Source organism: Pituophis catenifer, unplaced genomic scaffold (genome assembly GCF_029215685.1).
Source record: "Pituophis catenifer annectens isolate HBS135680 unplaced genomic scaffold, rPitCat1.0.hap2 SCAF_12, whole genome shotgun sequence".
Classification (NCBI taxonomy): domain Eukaryota; kingdom Metazoa; phylum Chordata; class Lepidosauria; order Squamata; family Colubridae; genus Pituophis; species Pituophis catenifer.
This window is the reverse complement of record NW_027256892.1, coordinates 12,804,713-12,819,888: the sequence shown is the minus strand read 5'-3', so window position 1 is coordinate 12,819,888 and position 15,176 is coordinate 12,804,713. Positions and strand designations below refer to the sequence as shown.

Here is a 15,176-nt window from a genome sequence, read left to right as displayed (position 1 = left end):
TCAAGGTGGGAGGCAAGAAACCCTCACTCAAGGAAGCATTTATAATCCTCTGGAGCCAGCCTCGTGTAACCTCCCGGGTAGCCAGCACCAACCAGGAGGGACACGGGTCCAATAAACATGTGGTTGCGTTCAACGTCCCCAGCATCCTGTCCACGTCCTCGGGGGTCACAGGGTCAAATTCATCCCAGATAACAGTCTCAAGACACACCTCGGACAATCCGCCTGTACCTACCCAGTCAGAGTCCAAGCCTTCCCGAATTTGAGCAACTTTATTGTGCAGATAATGCGCAAAATCCTCAGCACGACTTTGCAAGGGGTCTTCCCGCTCTCCCAGATGGAGAAGGGAGTGGGTCACCCTAAACAAGACAGCTGGGCGATTTTCTGCCGATGCGACAAGAGCGGGAAAGTAATTACACTTCGCCGCCTTTATCGCCACTAAGTAGGTCTTGATATAAGACCTCACTAGTGTACGGTCAGATTCGGAGTGACTGGCCCTCCAACTACTCTCTAGGCGTCTTTTCCGGCGTTTCATCCCCCTCAGCTCCTCGGAGAACCAAAGAGCTGGGCAGATTCGGCACCAGGTCAGAGGCCGCAAAGGCACGACCAGATCTAAAGCACCAGCAGCCACCCTATCCCAGGCGGCCACCAGGTCTTCCATCGAGTCGCGAGCCAGAGTCTCAGGAAATGGCCCAAGCTCCATTCGGAACCTATCAGGATCCATCAGGCGCCTGGGGTGGAACCACCTGGTCGGTTCTGCCTCCCTGCGGTGGGGTGTAGCGGTTAGAAAGTCAAGTCTAAGAAGGGAATGGTCTGACCATGACAAGGGTTCAATGACTATATTCCCTGTATCTAGGTCATTCAACCACTGACCAGAGACAAAAACCAAGTCCAGCGTGTTTCCTCCTATGTGAGTGGGGCTCTGAATTAACTGGGTCAGGTCCATGGCTGTCATGGAAGCCATGAACTCCCGAGCCACCTCAGATGCTTCACCGATGGACGGCAGGTTGAAATCCCCCATGACTAAAAGCCTGGGGGTATCAACCGCCACCCCAGCTATAATGTTGAGGAGCTCAGGCAGGGCTGCTGCCACGCAGCAAGGAGCCAGGTACACAACCAGCAGGCCCATCTGCCTCCCATGGCCCCACTTCAACAGGAGAGACTCACATCCGGCTATCTGAGGTACAGTGGCCTCCCTAGGATCAAGACCTTCTTTTACAATAACCGCCACCCCCCCACCCCTACCCTGGACCCTCGGCTGATGAAATGCGCGGAAACCCGGTGGGCACATTTCTATAAGGGGGACCCCCCCCCTCCTGGCCCAACCAGGTCTCTGTAAAAGCGGACCTGGCGGTATCCTGGTTATTGGTGTGGATTATGATTTAGCATATTGTATGGACCCAGCCAATTGTGGATTGTACAACGAACTAGAACAGGGGTATCAAACTCTTTTTTTTTTTATTGGAGTTTAAACAAAGATATAAAGACAATACAAAAAAAATTACAAAGACATTACAAAGACAAACAGATTCCCACCACCAACCTACCCACACCATATTTTACATATATGTTTTGGTCATCATCAGAGTATATGTTGTTTTGTATATTGATATATAAGTGATACATTGTCAATTTAGGTGTTTTAAATTAGAAATAATCTTGCATCTCCTCTTTGTTCATTTCCAATTTTAGATTTTCTACCCTATTTTCTTTCATCTATATTTGTACTGATTTTCTTTTCCAGCCATTGATACCACTGGTGCCATACAAGATAGAATTCACTTTCTTCCTTATCCTGGAGTTCCAGTGTCAATCTATCCATTTCGGCACACTCTGTTATCTTTGAGATTAATTTGTCTTTGGTTGGGAGTTGGTCTGATTTCCAATTTTGTGCGAACAGTAGCCGTGCTGCTGTCAGAATGTATATGATGAGGTATTTTGTCTCTTTGTTGTGTTGTGTTGTTATCATTGCAAATAAGAAGAATTCTGGAGTGTTTTCTACTTGTTGATTTATTATTTCTTCAATAGTTTCCTTTATGTCCTTCCAATATTGTTGGGCCTTTATACATTTCCACCAGGCATGGTAGTATGTCCCCTTTTTTGTTTTACACTTCCAACAGTGTGGGGAGGCGTTCGGGTATATTTTGGCTAATCTGGCTGGTGTTAAGTGCCATCTGTAAAACATTTTTATGAGGTTTTCTTTGTAGGGTATGGCTCTTATCATTTTGATGTTCTGTTTCCACAATTTCTCCCAGTTTGCCAGTTGAATGTTGTGCCCTATGTCTCTGGCCCACCTTATCATATTTTCTTTTACTGTTTCTTCCAATAATTTATATCTAAGAAGATAGTTATATATTTTGGTTATCATCTTTTGTTCTGGGCCTTGTAAAATCTTGTCCAATTCGTTCAAATTTTTCGAAATTCCATATTGCTTTTTGTCTGCTATGTGTCTTGAGTGTATTTGAGTATAGGGCCACCAATCGATATTTATGCCAGAGTTTAGAAGTTGCTGTCTTGAGATGAGTTCGCCTTCATGATTCAATAAGTCTTGGTACCGCATCATCTTTCCTATTTCGAGAGTATTCGGGTATATCAATGCTTCCATCGGAGACCACCATTTTGGTATTCTAGTATAGTGAGTTCTCTTAATATCCTGCCAGATCTTGAATAGTGAAGCTCGAATTGTATGATGTTGGAAGTACGTGTGTCTTTTGTCCGATCCGTCCCATAGGAAAGCGTGCCATCCTCTTATTAAGTCAAAGCCTTCTAAATATAGGGTTCTTTTGTTGTCCAGTTTCATCCATTCTTTAATCCAGGTCAGTCCTGATGCCTTGTAGTAGAGTTCCCAATCCGGTATTGCTAGGCCTCCTTTGTCTCGTGAATCCTGTAGAGCTTTGATTTTAATTCTGGCCTTCTTTCCCTGCCATATGTAATTCATTGTTGTTTTGTTGAGATACTTAAAGAAATCTCTTCCGGGGTGTATCGGTATCACTTGATATAAGTATAATACTCTGGGTAATATGTTCATTTTTATTGAAGCAATTCTGCCCATCAATGAGAGTTGTAATATACTCCAAATTTCCAAGTCTTTTTTAATTTGTTTTAACAATTTGGTATAATTATCTTCTTTAATTGTAGTTGCTTTCGCTGTCAACCAAATACCTAGGTATTTTATTTTCTTTACTATTTGAAGTCCTAATTCTTCTTCTAATTTCTGTGTTTGGGTCATATTTTTCGTCTACTTTCGTCTTCTGCTTATTTATTTTGAGGCCCGCAACTTCCCCATATTCCTCTATCATTGTCATCAACCTGGTTCCAGATCGTATTGGGTTTTCCAATATGAAAATCACATCGTCTGCAAAGGCAAGTAGTTTATACTCCTCTCCCTGGATCTTAAGGCCTTCTATGTCTTCCTCCTTCCTGATTTCCGTTAATAAAACTTCCAGTGCGATTATAAATAATAGAGGTGACATGGGGCAACCTTGTCGTACTCCTTTCTGAATGTCAAAAGTTTGTGTCATGTCACCATTTATTGCAATTTTGGCTGTTTGACAGGAGTAGATTTTTCTTATCAATTTAAGGAATTTCTCTCCGCAATTCATCGATTCCAATTGTATTGTAAGAAAGGACCAATTTAGGTTGTCAAAGGCCTTCTGGGCATCGAGAGATATTAAAGCTATTTCCTTGTCTATCTTCTTATCGTAATATTCCAGGATATCTATAATCGTTCTCAAATTATTTTTGATCTGCCTCCTGGGTATAAAGCCGTTTTGGTCTGTGTGTATGTATTTATGAATTATTGTTTTAAGTCTCTGCGCTAATATTGACATAAATAGTTTGTAGTCCACATTGAGTAATGAAATGGGTCTGTAATTTCTAACTTGGGTCGGATCTAAGTCTTCTTTGTGTATTAACGTAATAATGGTTTCTGTCCATGATTTTGGAATTTCAGCTGTCAATAATGCTGCGTTGAAGACTTGTAGCAATATTTCATCTATTTCTTGTTGGGAGTGTTTATAAAATTCAGTAGGAATTCCATCTGGTCCTGGGGTTTTATTGTTCTTTTGTTTTTTGCGAGCTTTGGTCAGTTCGATCATTGTTATGGGGCAGTTCAGGATCTCTCTATGTTCTTCTTCGAATTGTGTAATATTTACTTTACTAAGGTATTTTCGAATTTGGTCTTCCGGGACATCTTCCTGTCGATAGAGGTTTTGAAAGAATGTTTTGACTATGTTTTTCTTATCTAGGTGTGTGTGGAGTAAAGTTCCTGATTTGTCCTGGAGTTGGTGTATAATTCTTTTGTCTGTTTGTTTTTTTAATTTATGAGCTAACCAGCGTCCAGTTTTGTTTGCATGTTCAAAGTTGGTCTGTTTTGCCATTTTTATTTTTTGTGCCAAATCAACTTTTGTAGTCAAATTCAATTTGTGTTTAGCCAAATTAAGTTTTTGCTGTGCTATCTTGTTATTAGGGTTCTGTTGTAATTTAGTTTCCGCTATCTTAATTTCTTCCAATAAGTCATTCCTGATTTTTTGTTTCTCTTTTTTCCTTTTTGCCACGTATGCAACGGTTAAGCCCCTGATATATGCTTTCGTCGTGTCCCATAAATTTTGTAACGACGTTTGGTCCTTTGTGTTAATTTGGAAAAATATCTTGATCTCCTTTTCTATCATTTGTAGATACTCTTTTTCCTTTATAATACTTGTATCCATTTTCCATCTTTTTTGTTTCTGGGAGCCTTTCCAAATTATTTTAATGGGGTTGTGGTCGGCCCATATGTTAGGCATAATTTCTACATCGTGTGTTTCTTTACTTAGTTGGGGTGTCATCCAAGCCATATCCAGTCTTGACCACGATTGATGTGGGCCTGAAAAGTATGTGTACTGTTTGGTTTTAGTATTTAATTCTCGCCAAGTGTCATGTAGACTCATTTCTTGTACCAAATCCTTGAATGTTTGTGGCAGTGTCTTCCTTTTGATTTTATTCTTCCTGTTACTATAGTAGTCTTCTCGTGTGTTAACAATTGCATTAAAATCTCCGACGATGCAGATATTTTCATAATCCAGCTCTTTTAATTTATCGTGTAATTTTCTATAGAAATCTATTTGGTTTCCATTTGGAGCGTAAATGGCTACTAACAGTATTATTTTTGTTTCCAGTTTTACTTCTATTATTAAAACTCGACCCTCTTTGTCCACATATATTGGCTTTGTTTTTATATGGTCTCTAACATATATTACCACTCCCCTTTTTTTACAGTCGCCTAAGGATGTGTACATTACTCCTAATTTTTTATTTTCGAGTAATTTTTTCTGTTGTTTTTTTATGTGTACCTCTTGTAACGTGATTATATCTGCTCCTAATTTTTGCAGTTTAGTGAATGTCTGATGTCTTTTGCTTGGTGAGTTTAGACCATTTATATTTATAGAAATGAGTTTTAGTTCTTTTTCCATTCCTGCTGTTGTTTATTTGTCTGTTATTTTAAGTTTTGTTGTGTTTCTTGTGACTCTTTGTGTAATCCCTGTCATTTCCTCCTTCCCCAACTTTCCCTTCTTCCGTTCCTTGTCCTCCTTATTTATTGGTTGCTCTTCTTGGTCAGTAGGGTTTGAATCTTCTCTGCCTCTTCTGCTCTCCTGTTCTCCTTCATATCCTAAGTGTTGATCTGCGAAGTCCTGGGCTTTTTCTATAGTGTCAATTCGAAATTTTCTTCCTTCCCAAGAAATGAGTACTCCTTCTGGTATAAGCCATCTAAATTTTATCTTGAGTTTATTTAACTGTTGGGTTAAGAAGTTATACTCTCTTCTCCTATCCCTGGCCCTTCTCGGTACTTGTTTTAGTGTTAGAACTTCCCTCCCTTTGTACATAACTGTCTCCTCTCTCATCTTTCGGTATATTTCTTCTTTCATTGTTTTTTTTGTAAATCTGATGTGTACTTCTTTAGGGAGTTTGTTTCTTCTTGCATAGTTGGTGAAGACCCTGTAAATTTCGTCGATACCACCTCTTATTTCATCTTTATCTTTATGTGTTGCCTCTGCCAAGATTCCAACCATGATTTCACCCAAGTCTTCATCTCTTTGTTCATCTATATTTTGGAATCTTAAGTAGAAAGATGCCTTTTCCATTTCAAGAAATGTCAATGCATCTTCTCTATCTCGACTCCTTATCACTTGTTGATTCTCCATCTGTTCCAACCTGGTAGCTGTGGCTTCCGCCTTTTCCTCAACTTTATGGATTCTCTGTTCGTTTTCGGTTATATTTTGTTGAATTTTCTCTATTTTCTCATCTATATTTCTAATCTCATCTTTAATTTCCCCTACATCCAATTGCATTTGTTCATGGTTCCTTTTGGTTTCATCATGATTGAGGGTCATCTTATCTTCCATTCTTTTCATTCCCTCCTGGATCATTGCAAGGGCAGCTTGGATGTTTTGGATACCTATGTTGGTCTTTTCTTTATCTGTTGTTTCCCCTGTCTTCTGCTGGACCGGGGAAGCCACCAATAGTGTTTGGGTTGGGGGTATTTTCTTGGTTGATTTAATAGTAGTTGGTATGTTTGAGGTTGCCATATCTATTATGCTTATTATTTTTGCCCACAATTTCATAAAATTCTCACGTATAATGTTTATAACCTAGATGCAGGATTATTTTTACAAGGTTTTTTCAGAATATTTCTGATTAATAATACGATATTGGGAAAACAGCAAAAAGGAAAGCGGGGGGGGAAGCAAGAGAAGGGGGAAACAACGGGGAAAATGTAGGCTTCTAACAATTCATTAATTACCTTATTCTTCAATTACTTACAGAATAAAATGTATTTTATTATAATAGTTCTAAAATAGAATCAATATCAGTTTAATTACTATAGTTCTATCTAATTATTTAAATTAATTTACTGTATATGAATAAATTGATTAAATATAGTTAAAGATAATATGCTATAATTGTTTAATTAACTTCAAATAGACAAATTAGACAAACTACTTAAGAAAAAAACTGATAAGTTATTAAAGGTTATTTTCCGGATCTAGTATCCTATGATATATAATAGAATAAACTTAAATCGAACCAAGCATATATATATTGTCCATTAACTATAGTTTTTATCTTTCTTGGTGTTATGTAAACTTATCTTTCTTCCAACCAAACACGGTTCCAAAGGTCTAAATCACCCTGTTCACTTGATTATTCCACCATCCAATTGTCCTCTGTGTTCCTATTATTCGAATCCACGTCCGGTCCCAAAGATGTAATGTTATATCCTCTATTTAAGTCCTTATCATCTGGTTCATCAGTTATTAGTCAATAATTAAATTGTTCAATCCAAACAGTTCAGTCTCTGGTAGTCAGATAGTCAAAGTCCCTCACACTTTGTATTAGTTTTGTATCCTATTCTTCGCAAGAAGTATCACTAAAAGATAGTTTGTATGAATCCACTCCAATCAAATTTACCGGAGTTTGTCCCAACTCTCCGCACTCTCCCACAAGCTTTTCCTCTCTCGAATTATCTAGTTCAATCCACTCTGGCAACTCCACATCAGTAAAGTCCAATACCATCAGTTTGTAAAGGTCCGTCCAAGTTCCTCTCCTCTCCTCCGATCTCCAGCACTCCAAGCTGCACACGCTCTCTCCGCTCACTCCGCTGCTGCACGGTCCGTTCTTGTTTTATTTTTTATCCAATTCTCTCCACTCAATCCAGTCCACATTTATAAGATCCAATACTAATATCCAAGTCTTTTTAAATTATTCTCTATTCTCGTCGCAGTATTCATAGGAATTACCTCCTTCCGCTCTTCCGCTCTCACTGTACACTCAGCTGTTCGGATTTTTGCGCTGTCACTTTGCTTTCAAAATGGCTCCGTTCCGATCTATCTTCCATCGCCGCTTATCCTTTCTTTTTTCGGGTTTCTCTTCCACCAGCGCTGCTCCTTACTATCAAGTAATTTTTTGGGTTTTTCTAGCTAAGGATCTTCTGTTGATGACCTCTTATAGCTTTCAATCTTCGCTTCCCTCTTATACAGTTATCAGCACCTCCGGCCAGCCCCGTAAGGCTGGTTTTTCCTCACTCTGGATTAAGGGCTTTATCTTGTACCTTCGGAGAAGTTGCGATCTCCTCCGAGGTCCTAAGATGTTCCCCTTTAAACTATTGATCACTACGAGATCAATAGCGCCTGTTTCAGCTCCAGATGCGGGATTGTTAGGGACTCAGGAGCGGAGCTTCGCCCCTTTCATCCCTAATGCGCTGAGATCGCCGCCGGAAGTCCGAACAGGGGTATCAAACTCAACACAGCCGCATCAGGGTTGTTTTTGACCTCGGGGGTGGGGGGCGTGGCCAGGGTGTGCATGGCCAGCTCAACATCACTCATTTCGGGGGTGCCTGTGGTGGCCCGAGCATTCTGCCAGTGAAAACGGATTCCCGAGCTCCATTTTTGGCTGCCATGGCCTCCTACAACCCTCTGCCAGTGAAAACGGAGCTCGGGAGGGCCGCATGCAAGCTCTGTTTTCACTAGCAGAGGGTTGCAGGAGGCCCTAGCAGCCAAAAACGGAGCTCAGGAGCCCATTTTTGCTGGGAGAAGCACTGAGGGCTGGTCCTTTACTGTTTCCAGGGAAGCCCCGTGGGCCGGATCTAAGTATAGTAGTATAGTTTATTGAATAGCCCAAAGGCCTTTTCAAACAAAACAGAAAAGAAAAAGGGAAAAAGATAAAACAGTTACAAAAATAGCAATCTAAAAATATATGATAGATGACATTAAAATTTTACAATATCAAATTTCAATAGCTAAGTTGCCAAGACTAGATAACCCAAATAGGATAGCTCCTCTCTAACTGAGCTCATCTTCCTTACAATCGATAAAAAAATTTTTTTATATAACTGGCTCGTATTGCCGTCATTCTTTTAAGGTATCGAGTGATCGCTCTTACCAGGGGAGGAGAGTCAGCCCTCAACAGAAATGCTAATTTTTGGCTTATATTCCAGTGGGGAATACTTTTCCAGAGTGAAAGTTGTTTTAACTGCTGTCAGCAGTTTAAGGGAATGATTAGTTGAAAGGGTTGCCATGTCCATTTGCCCATGTATATCTTTAATCCGTTGTTTAACTTGGTTCAGTGTGTCACACAACGGGCAGATCTAAGTACCTCGCAGGCCGGATCCAGCCCCCAGGCCTTGAGTTTGATACCCCTGAACTAGGGGTAAAATGCTCCCGGTTCGGACCGGATCACCTGATCTGGTAGCAATGGCAGCAGGTGGTTCAGAGAACCGGTAGCAAAAATCCCTGCTCCCCGCCCCGCCCTCGCCCAGCTGAGCCATGCAATCATCAGAGGCTTTTTTTTTTTTTTACTTTTAAAAGCATTTTTTCTAAAACCTCTTCAGCCGAAGAGGTTGTAGAAAAAATGCTTTTAAAAGGCTCTGACGATCCCAGCTGAGTTGCCTGATCGTCAGAAGTTTTTTTTTCTTTTAAAAAACTTTTTTTTCTTTTAAAAGAAAAAAAAGGCTCTGATGATCAGGCAACTCAGCTGGGATCATTAGAGCCTTTTAAAAGCATCTTTAACAGAAAAAAATGCTTTTAAAAGTTAAAAAAAAAATTGGCCACACCCACCCAGTCACATTAGCCCCCACCAAGCCATGCCCACAGAACTGGTAGTAACACATTTTACATTTCACCACTGCTCTGAACTAGTATCAAAATAAACCCTGGCTCCATAAAACAGTCTACCCCTACCTAGAGCTTTGCAGATATGTTGACTTAGAATTCTTAGAATTCCCAACCAGGATTTATAACCTCACACATAGCCACATTACAAATGAATAAATTTATCCATTTCAGTTTCATTCAGTTTCTTATTTTCCCAAGCCTAAACGTATTCCTCCTTTTGTGACTTTTATGCCTTTTTTTTTTAAAAAAAGAAACACATCAACATTTCTCTGTTGCTGATATGCATATACCTCTCTGCAGTGGTGAAATCCAAATTATTTTTCTACCAGTTCTGTGGGCGTGGCTTGGTGGGAGTGGTGTGGCTTGATGGGCATGGCTTGTGGGCATGGCAGGGGAAGGATACTGCAAAATCTCCATTCCCTCCCCATTCCAGGGAAAGGATACTGCAAAATCCCCATTCCCTCCTCACTCCTGGGGCCAGTCAGAGGTGGTACTGCAAAATCCCCATTCCCTCCCCACTCTTGGGGCCAGTCAGAGGTGGTACTTACTGGTTCACCAAACTGCTCAAAATTTCCGCTACCGGTTCTCCAGAACCTGTCAGAAACTGCTGGATTTCACCCCTGCTTCTCTGAAATATTTTTTTGCAAATAATTTCTTTAGATAAGATCCTTTCATTCATTTATACCTTGGGAGATTGACTTTTTCTCAATTTCTGCATTTTCTAGTTATTTGTTGTTGTTTTAAATTGGAGATTCACATCACAGAAGCATGGTGTAATTAGGGTTTGATTCAGGAAGTGTAAATTAAATAAACTCAGATAGCAGCATAGTCCAAAATGCCTGATAAATTAATTATGAATAACATGTACAGAGATATTGTATTACCCAGATGTTGACATCGCTGAAAAACACACAGCCTTAGAAGTCTCCCACCTTTTTGTATAAGAGAGAACAATAGCTTTGAGGTTTCCAGATTTTTTTTCCTGAACCTTTGATATGCTTTTGGAAGAAAAATACAACCATTTTAAAATGCACATGGAGATAATTGCACAAAATTAAGGAAGTCCAGTGCACATAGAATAGATAAGAAGCTTACATTTTATTTTGTAAGTGTTGATTATGTTAATAAACCTTCTGAGAAATGAAGAAATCTTCTTCATTAAGAAAACTTCTGAGTTTGGAGACATAATGCATATGTTGCCCTGATTCAAGCATTAGTTATTTGGGGAAAGATGAAAAGAAATCAGCATGGTGGTGGGATCCTCGATGCTCTCTCAGCTTGGTTGTTTTCTTACAGGCTTTTCATTACCCAACTGGATAACATCTTCAGTGTTAGAAGGGAGTGGGATTTGTTCTCTATTTATATAACAGTGGCTTGCCCTGTCAGTGTTGGTGGGAGTGTCCTTGCTGGTTGCTTGATTAGGCTGTTGTTTACTGTTAGCTTGTTTGTCTGAGTTGATAACAAAACCACTAGTATATCAACACTTCCTTCTACCACTGATGATGTTACCTAGTTGGGTAATAAAATATCTGCAAGAAAAACAACCAAGCTCAGAGAGCACCAAGGACACAGAGTTCAATCCTGAGCTACAAGTATTCTCTTCTATTGGTGCAGCACCGCAGTTCACAGACTGTGTCTTGTTTGTAATTTAAATATCTAATGAAGGGAAAATCATTCTGTAACGTTTAGGAACAAAAGAGGTGTTCTAATATCCCAGGAAGGCATTGCCTAAGGTCTCAGAAATACTTGTGAACTCCAGATGCGATGCCTATTGTTCTTTATTAAAGTATCTTCAGACTTGCCACCAACTTAATGAAACTCACCTTTTGCCGTGATCTGGTTTGTAATTTGCAATATAGTTTCCAGTGTGCTACTCAAAGCTCAATTTGGGCCTTAGGTCTGAGAAGCACTGCAGTCCATTGCTCCCCAGATCAAATGTTGATTCATAAATTCAGTATTGACTGTGGTGTTCCCAGGAACTGTGATGGATGCATTTGGACCTTCCTGGTTGCAAGGAAGGAGCACCCTCTCCTTTCTAAATGAAAGCAGTCACAGGCTGTTTTCCCCACCCCATCCCCATATAGAGGAAAGCAGTTTGTGCAGTGTATCTCATGATGCCCAAGGGAAGGGATGTCCTGGGACAGAGGGATTTTCCGGGCTGAGTAATCCCAGAAAATTCCTGGCCCCTCCCTTCCCTTGGGAGCATTTGCACATCTGGTGCCAAGAACCTATGCCTGAGAAATGGCAAGCAGGCTGTTGCCAGCTTGGTCTGGCAAATTTCCAGAGGCAGAGCTAATGCCTTTTGCAGCTGGCGGCTGCTCTTGTTCATCCAGCAAACATATCCGTCCTTGACGTGTCATGCATCTATCCACCTATCCCTTATTCTTCCCATTCCATCTAAGACCTGAAGCCTTGCTGGCCTCTTGCGAAGGCCACTGGCCAACTGCAGGATTTTGCTTCTCAGAAACACCTAGTCAGAATGATAATATGGCAGAGCTGCTCTTGTCGATGGCCTGTTTGCAGACCTGCTTTCCAAATCCATATCCAAGTAGGTCAGGGGGAGGCACACATCTCAGCTTAGAGTGGATCACAGGCTCCTGCTCAAAGTCATTAGGAAGCTGTCAGGAGCATTTGCACATTATATATAGGAGGACCTGTTTCTCCTTCAGCATCTCTCCCATAATTTAAAAAAAGTGTGTGTGTGTGTGTGTGTGTGTGTGTGTGTGTGTGTGTGTGTGTGTGAGGGGTGATGTAGAGTAGAATTTGCCAGTTCTCCTCTGGCTCAGAAATTATCAGGTCACCTGCAGAAGGATGCCACCTTTTTAGCAGGACGTGGTGATCCTTTTCTGAAATGTGCTGTGCAGACCAAATGGAGGTGGAACAGGATTCTTTTTAGAAGGAGGATTCTTTCATTACCATAGCCCAAGCACACTATGGGCAATGAGGAGGTGTTGCAAAAACATAGAACATAGAACATAGGGCCTGGTGGCTCAGCAGACTGATAGCATTGTGATTAACACCAGCTGTCTGCAATTACTGTAAGTTTGAATCTCACCAGGCTCAAGGTTGACTCAGCCTTCCATCCTTTCTAAGGTAGGTAAATTGAGGACCCAGTTTGTGGGGGCAATAAGCTGACTTTGTATAAATATACAAAAGTATGAAGGCTATTGCTTAACGCATTGTAAGCTGCCCTGAGTCTCCGGAGAAGGGCGGCATATAAATCAATTTTTTTTTAAAAAAAAATAGACTAATAGAGCTGGATCTTGGAGGACTTGTAGTCCAACACTCTGCTTAAGCAGGAGTTTCTGTATCGATAAATGGTTGTCCAGTCTTTTTTTGAAGGCCTCCAGTGATGGAGCAGCCACAACTTCTGAAGGCAAGTTGTTCCATTGATTGATTGTTTTCACTGTGAGGAAATTTCTCCTTACTTCTAGGTGGCTTCATTCCTTGGTGAGTTTCCATCCATTGTTTCTCACCTTGCCTTTTGGTGCTTTGGAAGATAGTTTCACCCCCTCATCTTTGTAGGAGCCCCTGAAATATTGGAACACTGCTATCATGTCTTCCCTAGTCCTTCTTTTCATTAGACTAGACATACCCAATTCCTATAACTGTTCTTTGTATGAAGAACAAATACCTTTGCTTCTGCTGATGCTTCTTCTGTGACAGGTTTTTGAGAGGCAGTAACCACTTGAGCTGAATTCCTTGGTTCAATTATTCCCAGTCTCTGTGTTGGGGATGCAGAAGTAGTTTTAGAAATAATCTGGTGGCACATGGACTATCTAGTGCAGGGATGTCCAACCTTGGCAACTTTAAGACTTCCCAGAATTCCCCAGTCAGCAGTTGAAGTCCACAAGTCTTAAAGTTGCCAAGATTGGACACCCCTGATCTAGAGTACGCTGAAATTTGTGATGAAATATAAAATAAATTTAGCCACTCCTTCTGGATTCATCTAAACATCTGTATCTGCAGTTAATAACTGAAGTTAATGCTTAACTTGCTGCTGAACTCATTTAAAGTGTGCATTGATGTATTATTATCTTAGCTAAATATTGCAACTACAAAAACCAATTAAACAAAAACAAACAAGCCAGGCTGTTTAATGCACCTAATGTGTGAATTAAAGGACATTCAGCCCAGTAAGCTAGTTGTCTCCAGATGTTGAGACAGCAGGATTGCATCTATATGAACATGCATGTGTGGGTTTATGGGTGGCTAGATGGAATCAATGTATTTTCTGGGTGAAACAAAGCTATTGTTTCTCCCTGGGCCTCTGTAATGCTTTATATAGCTTGTGCTGCAGCTAAGAAAGATTTGCTATGTCTTTTTTTTTTATTGAAAAAGTTTTTCAAATACAGATTTTTCCCCATTTTTCCCCCCTCCACCCTAACCCCCCTCACTCTCCCCTCCCCCCATGGCATCTCCAAAATAAAATCCAAATTAACATCAAATTATATAATACTTTACCATCCTTTTACACCACTCCCCACATGCTAACCATTCCTTTCTAACATTATTATTATATCCCCCCCATACTATACTATACATTTCAAAGCAACCTTCAGCTATAAAACTATATAATAAATCCTAATTTGGCATTTATTCAACTCATAATTTACCCATTTCCTCCACCCCCAAACATATATCTCTTAATTCAAATCTTTTGCATATATTTATATCTAAACATAACATCCCTTTTCCTAAACTAAACAATCAATAACCTATCTCCACCCATTTTCCTACAGGTCTAACATACATAATATTTTTAATATCTTTGTTCTTCTGCCCACACCACACCACTAAAAGATATTTCCATATATAAATAAAATCCTCAAATGACTTTAAATTTGTAATCCATCTTCTGTAATGTAATGTCTTTACATTACTTTACATTACATTACTGTAATGTAATGTAATGTTCTGTAATGTCTTTCAACTGGATTATTAATTCCATCACCCATGTTAGGTAATATCAAGTTCAGCTTCCAACAGTATATTCAGTATCTTCAATTACCATCTGCCCCCATCAATAATAAGTATTTTCATATATAAAAAACCACCGGAGTGACTTTATATTTATATTCCATGTAGTATCTTCTGTAGTGTCTTTTATCTAGATTGTTAATTCCAACCACCACATTGGGGTAACAACCAGATCTTCTGCATGCCCCAATCCCATAGATCTCTTGCCACATAACTCAACATATACGTAATCCATTTTTCAAAGAGTCCAAAATAGAAAGTTCCAATCCAGTCATTCAGAGGCCATCTTCCACATCCCAAAAGCACCAGCATTGCAGAGATCTGTTATTCTTCTCAAAATAGTATAAGTCAATAATTTGCCTCAGTTATATTTTCATGTATCAGCCTTCTATAAATCCCGCTTATTATATTTAGTCATCTCTTAAATAACTGGCATTAGACTGTTGTTTAGTTTAAAATTTTTTAGTTTTGTAGGACCTGCTTCTTCTTTTCTTGGCTTTTTGTGGTTTAGATCTCCATCCTAGTTGCCTTTCTAGAACTTGCATATCAGCT

At 40.0% G+C, this 15,176-nt stretch overlaps 1 protein-coding gene across 1 annotated transcript in view; it reads left to right on the top strand.

Moving 5' to 3' along the window:
• The window catches only part of ROBO3 (roundabout guidance receptor 3), a 222,301-nt gene that overhangs the window by 80,416 nt on the left and 126,709 nt on the right, over nt 1-15,176 (top strand). The gene's annotated exons all lie outside the window — the stretch shown is intronic.